General features: G+C 44.5%; 1 non-coding gene across 1 annotated transcript; it reads left to right on the plus strand.

The window, feature by feature from the left end:
- Positions 1-231: 231 nt before the first annotated feature.
- LOC123927694 lies at positions 232-423 on the plus strand. Its single transcript, XR_006815512.1, has one exon. It is a non-coding gene; the product is annotated as a U2 spliceosomal RNA (small nuclear RNA).
- Positions 424-9,958: the final 9,535 nt, after the last annotated feature.

A 9,958-nucleotide genomic window follows, 5' to 3' on the forward strand; every position in this document is an offset into this window, starting at 1 on the left:
TGATCTAAGATTTAAATTGACAAGAGATAATTAACAGGAGAAAACAACAACAATGCATTTAATTACATGCATATGGAGACCAACTATAAATATTGAGACCCAAAGATGCCACTAGATATTCAAGTTGAGTAAAGCACAAAGTTAGAATTGGAACCTCATGTTCAAAAAAGAAGTCTTGGCTATAAATATAAATCCAAGAGGTAAAGTAATGGATTAAAAAAAGGGGATCCCATCACTTCTCGGACTTTTGGCTAAGATCAAGTGTAGTATCTGTACTTATCAGTTTATAAAAGGGGATCCCAGAAGAGCTCAGTAGGGGATCAAAGGAAGGAGTAAAAAGTTCAACCTTAATGAAAGAGTGGACTCATCACCTCAGAGGCTGATGCAAAGAGAACTTTGGGAATGGGGTTGCAGGCACATTTGCAAGGTCTCAGCAAGGATGAAAGTAAGAGGGTGGGAGGGGAAGCCTAGGGAAGGAAGTGGAACATGGGTTTGTTTGTGAGGGCCCAGGGAAAAGGCACTGACCAAATAAGCAAAAAACTGGGAACTGTCAGGATGGTGGGTGGGTCTCCTCTCTGACCTCAGGACAAGCTACCTTGCTACTCTTCATCCTGATGTGCCAAGAACAGTTTGGTGGCTACAGGTACAGGATGCCAACATCCCACACATCCCTGAAGCAAGTGCCCCAACAAGTCTGCATGCATCCCCAGCCATTCACCCCTTGTGCCTGGGATTGCTGCTGGCCTGAAGGTGTTCCAACTCTACACCCCCCACAGCTTGCCCCACCCCTGCCCTGGTCAGGGAGTCAGACTGCCTGCACCACCTCCTGGCCAAATTATATCAAGAATCTAACACCCTTCTGCTGCTCTTCCCTCCCCTACCTTCCATCCCAGCCATTGTAGGAGATAGCCCTGGAAAATGTCCAGGTCCCCTGATTCAACCTCACTGCTGCAGAGAAGACACCAAAGGTATTCTTTCATTCCACAAACATGTGTTGGGCTACCATTATGTGCTGCTATACCTGACACTATCTCAAGATCTAGGGATACACTGGGGATGTCCCTTTCCTCATATAACTAACATCTAATGAGAAGATAGATGTAAAATATATAAAATGAATAACAGCAGAATTAAAGTTATGGTTCCAAATCATGCACTTTTAGAAAGGGACATGTTTCTGAATAAGTACATGGCTGACAGTGGGGGGAGAGTTCTTCTTTGAAGACATGACATATTTTATTTTATTTTCATTAAATTATTTATTTAAATTCAATTTAGTTAATATATAGTGTATTATAATTTTCAGGGGTAGAATTTAGTGATTCATCAGTTACATATAACAGCCAGTGCCCTCCTTAATGCCCATCACCCAATTACTCCTTCCCGTATCCACCTCCCCTCCAGCAACCCTAGTTTGCTTCCAAGAGTTCCACATCTCTTATGGCTAACCTTTCTCTCTATTTTCATCTTATTTTATTTTTTCTTCCCTTCCTTGTGTTCATTTTCTTTGTTTCTTAAATTCCACATACAAGTGATTGAAAACATGACATTCAGACCCAGAATCAAAGAATGTATAGAAATTGATCAGCCAAAGAAATAGACGAGTTTTCAGACAACATTCCAGACAGAGAAGGCGCTGAGGTCCACAGACCATAATCTTGTCTCAACTCATGTCTCTTCTTTGGTGTATCCCCCCTCCTCCCTTATTCCCACTTATCTCCAGATGAAAATCTCCCGGAGGGAAGGAGATATTGGTTGCCTTTTGTTTATTCAAATTTAAGAACAGATGATGTTTTTTATACTTCAGCCTATTTGTAACATTGCAAGTTCTTCCTCTCCTTTTCCTCTAAATACCAACCCAGAGAATTTCATTATCACCTAAACTTGAGAGAATAACAAACCAAAAGGGTTTAGCAAGCATCCTTAGCTTTATTGAGCTAGAATCCAAAACTGTGATTTTAAGTAGCAGTATACATTTAATTTCCTCACACATTAGAAGTCTACAGGTCATGAAGTTCTATCCACTCTCCACAAGCCACACATCACTCAGAGAAGCCCCTCTATCTGTCATATCTGGCTTACTATATACATACAACACTATTTCCTATGTGCCTGGATCCATAACAGGCTAGTGTGCCCAAAGATATCTTGAATAGTTAAGGGGCCACATCCAGATCAGTGGACAATAGACTAGAAGATTCACACCTGAAATGTGAACCTCATGACATGTATGTAAAAACAACAAGAAGGGAGGGGGCACCTGAGTGGTACAGTCAGTTAAAGTGTCAGACTCTTGGTTTTGGATCAGGTTGTGATCTCAGGTTCATGAGATTAAGCCCCTTATTGGGCTTGTGGTCAACACAGAGTCTCCTTAAGATTCTCTCTCCATCTACCACTGCCCTCTCCCTTTAGCTCTCTCAAATAAATAATTAAATCTTTAAAAGAAAAAAAAAGAACAAGAAGGGAAAATAATTAGGAATTGAGCTAAATTTAGCAAAAAACAAGAATAAAACTTCCATATTTTGGGTACATAAGAACACTGACGGGGTGCCTGGGTGGCTCAGTGGGTTAAAGCCTCTGCCTTCCGCTCTGGTCATGATCCCAGGGTCCTGGGATCTAGCCCTGCATTGGGCTCTCTGCTCAGCAGGGAGCCTGCCCCCCCCACCTACCTCTCTGCCTACTTGTGATCTCTGCCAAATAAACAAATAAAATCTTTAAAAAAAAATCCAACACTAATAATAAATGAAATGAAGACTGTGGGTGCTCCATAATAAAAATGGAGTAATTGAGAGGAATGAACAGTGGCATCACACCACTTACATACACACACCGACATCACACTGCATACACACCACACACACATATACACCACATACACATACCACACACATATATACACCACACACTACACACACATTGCACACACACCACACACACATACCACACACAAATAACATATGCCACACACACCACACACACAACCCTACACTTACACACACACTGCAAATACCACACACCACACACACATATGCACCACACATACACATACCACACACACACCACCATACCACACATACCACATACACATATACACTACACACACCCCACACACACCATGCACAAACACATAAATACAAACTTCAGCCACAGTTTCTTTCTCCTTTTAGCACTCCAGAATTGTAGGGAGTGATAACACTTGCCATTGCGTTTTTGGTTTCTGCATTAAACAGCAGAGATTTGTGGCTTGTGGATGACTATCATCCTTGAGGTATATTTCTGGAAAAATTGTACAAAACAATGGTGATACAGGGAAAGCCACCTCAATCTAGGTTCTTGACCATATCTCCTCAGTTATTTATCAAGGAAATGGGAGCACAGTGCCGTCCTTGCAGCTTCTTGCAAAGGTTCAATGGGGCAATGTATGTAGAAATCCTGAGAGCTTGTTGCCCAATGTCTGTGGATATTTGGGAGGTGACTGTGAAGGATTTGAATAAAATGCTGGAGAAGAAGAAGGAGCTATGGCCCATAGATGATGATGAAATCAAAATCCAAAAGATTTCAGCAGATTTTAACTATGAGGAAATGTTGCTAATATTATAGCAGATTTAGTGTCATATTAGACACTTGATTTAGTGTCTAAATCAATACTAAATCAATACACTAAATCAAGTGTCTAATATGACACTAAAGACAAACTGGAGTCCCACACCTAGGTTGAAAAACAGGCCTAGTGAGGATATGATGGGGTAAGAGGTGGAGTAATAGCAGTTGTGATGGAAAGATCTGCTGGGCAGTGTGACCAAAAGGCAGTCTTGGAATGCATTGCTTATATTATTTTTTTATTGAAGTGTAATTGGCATACAATGTTATATTGGTTCCATATATACAATATAGTGATTCAACCATTCTATACATTACTCAGTGCTCATCACAATAAGTGTAGTCACTATTTGTCACTGTATGTTATTACAGTATTACTGACTATATTCCTTATGCTGGACTTCTCATCTTCATGACATTTATTTTATAATTAGAAGTTTGCACCTCTTAATTCTCTTTATCTATTTCACCCAACCTCCCCCCTCCCAATCTCCCCTCTGGCAACACCAGTTTGTTCTATGTATATAGAGTCTGGTTTTTGTTTGTTTATTTGTTTCTTTGTCATTGCTATCATTATTATTACAAAATAAATTCAGAACTACACCATTTACATAGGGTTTTGCAGGTATCACCTTATAAATTAAAGAATATTGTTGGATCAAGAAAGTAATTACACCTGTGAACTTTATCTAAGTCAAGGGACTCTGGGTTTTTTGTCCAGTTCTGGCCACCCACTGTAAAGGGAATGTGAGCAACCTGGAGAACAGCCTAATGTCCAGACAAAGAAATAGAAACTCAGTTCAGCATTGGCATGTACTAGCTATGTAACTAACCTCAGAAAGGTGATGTAATCTCTCCAAGCCCAGCCTCAGTTTCCTCAGCTATCAAAGAGCCCTACAGAGCTGTTTTGAAGATTAAATGAAATCACATATAGTGATTTCCTGCAGGAAGAAAGACCACTGAATATTATTAGATACTCAGCTATCTTAATTATTCAAATATTGGTGTCCACTCTGTGGGTCTGCTATGATCTGACTTGATCCCAAGTCAGTTTCTTCCCTCTGTCTTCACACCTTGGGCTCCTCCTTCCTCCCCCACCCCCATATGATGAGCCAGTGGGAGGGACACCATCCAGGACAAACCAGATAAATGAATTACATTTGCCATCTGCTCCAAGACAAGTCAACAGACAATCACAACACCAGTTTCCCTTTGAATTCTGCATGTCTAAAATGTTTGCTGAGTACTGACACAGACATGGATGGGGTAAGCATGGTCCCCACTGTCATGGCCCTTATAATCTAGTATGTCAGTCAGACAACATAAAACATGTACACACATATGGGCACACACATAGAGAAACATGTAAAAAAAATTACAAATGAACAGAATGCCAAAGAAGAACCATACAGAAGAATCCTAATTTGGTAGTCTCAAAAGATGGACTCTTAAAAGAAGGAAAATATGAGCTGAGCCTAGAGGATGAGTTAAGAAACTTCCCACCTCCCCTTCCATGCAGACAGCTGCATCGTTCTTGGGTACCAAAAGGCTGCTGGCCACCCTGAAAGGGAACTCCCAACTCCCTACTAGGGGGAGTCACTTTTTACTGCAGTCTCTGCAGAAAGTCCCCCAAGTTCCTCCCACACCTCCCAGGACCTCCCACCCCACCTACCACTCTTCCCAGCTAATAACACCTCCTCTCTCCTAGTCAGCATTTCTAATTAAGGCCTTGCCCTCAGTCAGCCCTGCCAGGCAAAACCTGCTGGACCAGAAACACACCTGTCCTTCTTCTGCTTCTGTGTGGCATTAAATTCTGAAAAATGTGTCTCTTAGCCATAGCCACCCCACCCTTGGCCTCCTGCTCCTCCTTCCTCTCTTTGGGACCCTGGAAGCCCTGGAGCAGGGTAGGACACATTGGTGGGGATCAACAGTGCTAAGGCACAGGCCCCTTTCCTGCTGCTTCTTCCATGCTGCCATTTTCTAGATGCTGCGGAAAGCAAAAGAAGAGGGGCAGAATCAGGTCAGCCACAGAACCAGAAGGGTGAACAGAGACAGAAAATGAGAAGTATTGAAGGGCAGAGAGGGAGGCAGTGTGAGAGAAAGCAAGAAAAAGAGAGACATAGGCAGAGATGAGAAGGAGACAGAGACATAGAGATAATGAAGAAGGGCACAGGTGCAATAGATAGATAGAGAGAGAGAGAGAAAGAGAGAACTGAAGTGGGAAAGAAAGAAGCCAAAGGGACAGAGGAAGAGCCTGGGAGTATAGGAGGTAGCTGGGCAGGTGGGGTTGGGATAGTCCCTGCCCTACCCCAGCCATGGCTGAGGCCTTCACAATAAGACGGTCATCCAAGGATGGTGGGGGAACTTTGGTGGTGGAGCATGTTTTTTCCCAAATCTCACTGATTGGTGGGGGTGGGGGGAGTACACCAGAAGGTTGTCCCAGAATAAAGATGGAATTAATCTGTGAAAAATCTGATGTGCTACAACTAGTGGGCAGTTTCACGCAGTGTGAAGACGCGGGATTTTCCACTCTGACAAATTTCTCAAAACCAGCTGAGGGAGTAACAGCTGCCTTCCCAGGCTGGGAATGCTGCCTGTGCTCACCCAGCCCTGCCCAGGCATGGATCTTGCCCTTCCATTGCACAGACACAAAGGCCTCCACGTGCCCCTGGAGATCCTGAGACCTGGCAGCTGTGGTGCAGCCTGGGGAGTCCAGGTTAGGAGGGAGAAGTTGGGAGGGAGAGGCTCAGGTGAAGTCCATGGGCACCTGGGGCAAGAAGATGTCATTTCTGGTCCAGAGAATCAGGAAGCCTTTTGGAAGAGCTAGCCTGGATTAGTGTCTTAAACCTGGTGTAATTGTAGTAGTCAGGGGTGGGGCAGGGACAGTGTGGGCAAAGCTCCAAGATGGAAAAGCCCAGCAGCTGAGCCCATACCTTGCCCACCTGGCCTCATTCTGTGAGAAAAGGTAACTTGGAGTGGGATTGCGGAATGCTCTAACTGCCATGCTGAGTTGTTTACTTTACTCTGTTTGAAAGGAGGGACCACAAAATTATTTTGACCAGACAGGTGAGAGGAATGGTGCCATGCTCAGAATCTGAGTCTCTCTTCCTTTCTTTAACTCACGAGTGAACTTGAACAGGTCATCTGACCCCTTTGGGTTCAGTTTTCTATAAAAGGTAGGGCTTTAGCCAGATAAGCATTTTATTTTGGAACCAAGAAAAAACTTTGTTTGGTGTCTTTTTTTTTTCCTTCCAGCTACTAGTTGTGGAAAACAACTGACAAGATGAGCCCTAGAACCCCTCTCACTCTGACAGTAAAGGGGCCGTGAAGGAGGTGTGTGTCCCTCCTTTACCATGGGCTCCTTCAGACCTGTCAAGGCCTGTGTGACACAAGCTTCAGGCCAGCCTGCTCTCCAGGGGAGTGTCAAACTCCTGGGAGCAACCAGGGCTGGTGCCTGCATAGCCATGTCCTTTCTGCTGCAAATAGGACAAATTGATACTGAAGGAAAGAGAAAGTTCTTTAAACTTAAGGTCTGCTGGCTGAACTGGAAATTACATTTATATGAGGTAGATTAACAGGAGAAGAAAACTTGAAAGTTAGTTATTAAGTGCACATGGAGGCCTAAGAATAAAATTGAGAACTAAAGAAATGACCAAGGCTGTTAGTTTTTATATATTTTAGAAAAAGAGATAATAAATTCATCAGGCATTGACAGAACAAAGAAAATTTAACTTTGGGAGCTTGGGGTAGTAAACTAGTAAAAACTAACGAGAATTTTTTATATAGCCTTCTCTGCTCTCAATTCCCCACCTCTGGTGATGAGGATATCTCTTTACCTTCTGCTACGTGGGAGGTACCTTTCACATGGAGATTTACTTCTGCTTTCAGCGGGATTGAGAAGGGTCTGAGCGTCCTTCTAGCACAGGCTGTCTCTTATGTAACTTTTACTTAAAAGGATGGGTATGCCAAAGTGGCACATTTTGGGGCAGCCTGCTCTTGACCCCTATGACAGCAAAACTACAGCAACAGCAACGTGAATAGCCATACCTCCAGGAACTTTAATAGAATCATCACATGCCAACCATGAGGTCTAAGATCTTACCACACTTCATTCCCTTAACTCTCACAACAAACCTCTGAGGGGGTGAGGGGTAGTATGAACCCCACTTCATGATTAAGTGGAGTTGGGAAGAATTTATCTATATTGAGGACTCAGAAGAGGCAATGGCACAGAACAGGCTGCCTCAGAATTTGCCACGAAAAAAAAAAAAGCATTTGCCCACTGAGTGCTTTGTTTTTACTTAGATTGTATATGTGAGACCAATACACGTTAAGTATTTGCAAAAGACAATAGTCTAGACCATGCAGTGTTGTTGATTTGAGGAGGCCTTGAGGAGTGCTGGTGGGGGTCAGGGTGTCTACAGCCCTGTCTACAGGCTGCCTGGGACAGGGGCTCCGGGAGGCCAACAAGACCCTGAGGCCGGGGGATCAGGTTTGAATCAAAGGGAAGAGAACCTTCCTCAGTCAAAGGTAGGATTGTAAGAAAAGTCAAGAAATTTGAAGGACACAGTTTTTATTGTGATACTATTTCCCCAGCATCTCACACCCTCCTTGTTGGCTACTCCCTCTGTGAAGCATTGGGAAACTCATCTTTGATGTTTTAAGTGATGGAGAAATATAAGTTTCCCTTGGGAAGTCTGTATCCAGCCCCCTCCCCCAGGGAAGGAGACTCTGGTAGAGAGAGCTCAAAGGGGTTCTCCAGGAGCCAACTCTTGAGGGCTCAGTAAATCAGGAAGGGACACTGGGTCCCCTAGCCCACTTAACCCTTGAGATAAACCATTCCTTCCTTTGCTTACATGCCAGGTGGCCGGACAACAAATAACAAAAGGACAGCAAATCCAGTAAGATCACAGGGACAGTCATTGAAAAGCAAAAGTTCTGTAAAAATAAGAGGCTGTCAAAACCTGCCTTATTGATACAAAATTTGGGTATTCATCCTTTCTGATGGCTGTGTAATATTCCATTACATATATGGACCATATCTTCTTTATCCATTCATCTGTTGAAGGGCATCTTGGCTCTTTCCACAGTTTGGCAACTGTGGCCATTGCTGCTATGGACACTGGGGTGCAGGTGGCCCTTCTTTTCACTACATCTGTACTTTTTGGGTAAATATCCAGAAGGAAGAGATGTAAAACACTAGACACAGTATGAATACCAAAGGTTATAGAGGGGAAAAGTCCATGTTTCTGGCTTCTTCTTTTTATCCCTCCCTTCTTCTTCCCCCTTCATGTTTCCAGATCAGGAGAAATAAGATCCTACCCATGTGCTTCCAGTGAACAGCAGAATACTGCCTACTGCATGCAGAATACTTTCAGTATCTGGCTTCTCTCTGGGTGGGAGGATCCCAGACCTGGAGGACTGCAGAGTGCCAGGTTCTATGTCCCCAGTGAACCCATACCTAGTGGACGCTGCTGGACAAGGGCACAGATGACTTATGTGGACACAGCCCAGACAGGCCTGGAGGAATGCAATCTCTGTCCTCAGGGAGCTCAAGGAGGACAGGACACAGGACCCTCGAGGCACAGCAACCATTACACATAAGCCACCAGAGCTGGCTCTGAGCCTCAGACGGGGAAGGGCAGGAACAGAAAGACAGCTGGCAGGATGGAGGACTGCCCCAGAAGGCATTCCCGGAGAAGGGATAGTGGAGCAGACTGAAAAGGGGAGAAGGGACTCGATCCACTCTTTCGTTCATTTGTCCACCTCTCCAACAAACTTCTGTAGCACCTACAAGACTCCAGACATTGCTGAGGACCTGAGGACATGGGGAAAAAGAAAACTGGAAATCCTCACAATCCAGTGGAGGGAGGTAGCACACCTATAAGTGATGGAGCCCTGAAATAAGGGCCACATTCATATTTGGACAAGTCGGTGTGTGAGCAGAGAGGGGCTTCAGGCCTTGAACCTGTGTGAGCCTTGGGGGCTGCCAGGCAGATGGCAGGGCTAAGGTACATGGGACAGAGGGGCAGCCAGAAATGGAAAGAGAAGTCAAACAAGCATCAGCCCATCTTTACACCTGGCTTAGGAGCTGGATGCTCAGGGAAGGGGAAGATGAGGAGAGAGGAAGGGGGGCCTACTTGAGGGCTGGGAATATCTAGCTCCGGGGTCTCAGACCTGCTTGGAGGATAGTGGGGTGCTAGCAGTAGAGGATCATCCTAACCTGAGAAAGGAGGGACAGGATGGGACTGACAGGGAGGGGACACCCAAGTGTTGAGTCAGGACGGAGGGTGAGGACAGGGAAAGCCCTGCAGCCAGGCAGGCACAGGGAATAGTCTCAGAGGGAGCAGGAGTTCCC

Source organism: Meles meles, chromosome 1 (assembly GCF_922984935.1).
Source record: "Meles meles chromosome 1, mMelMel3.1 paternal haplotype, whole genome shotgun sequence".
NCBI classification, from domain to species: Eukaryota; Metazoa; Chordata; class Mammalia; order Carnivora; family Mustelidae; genus Meles; species Meles meles.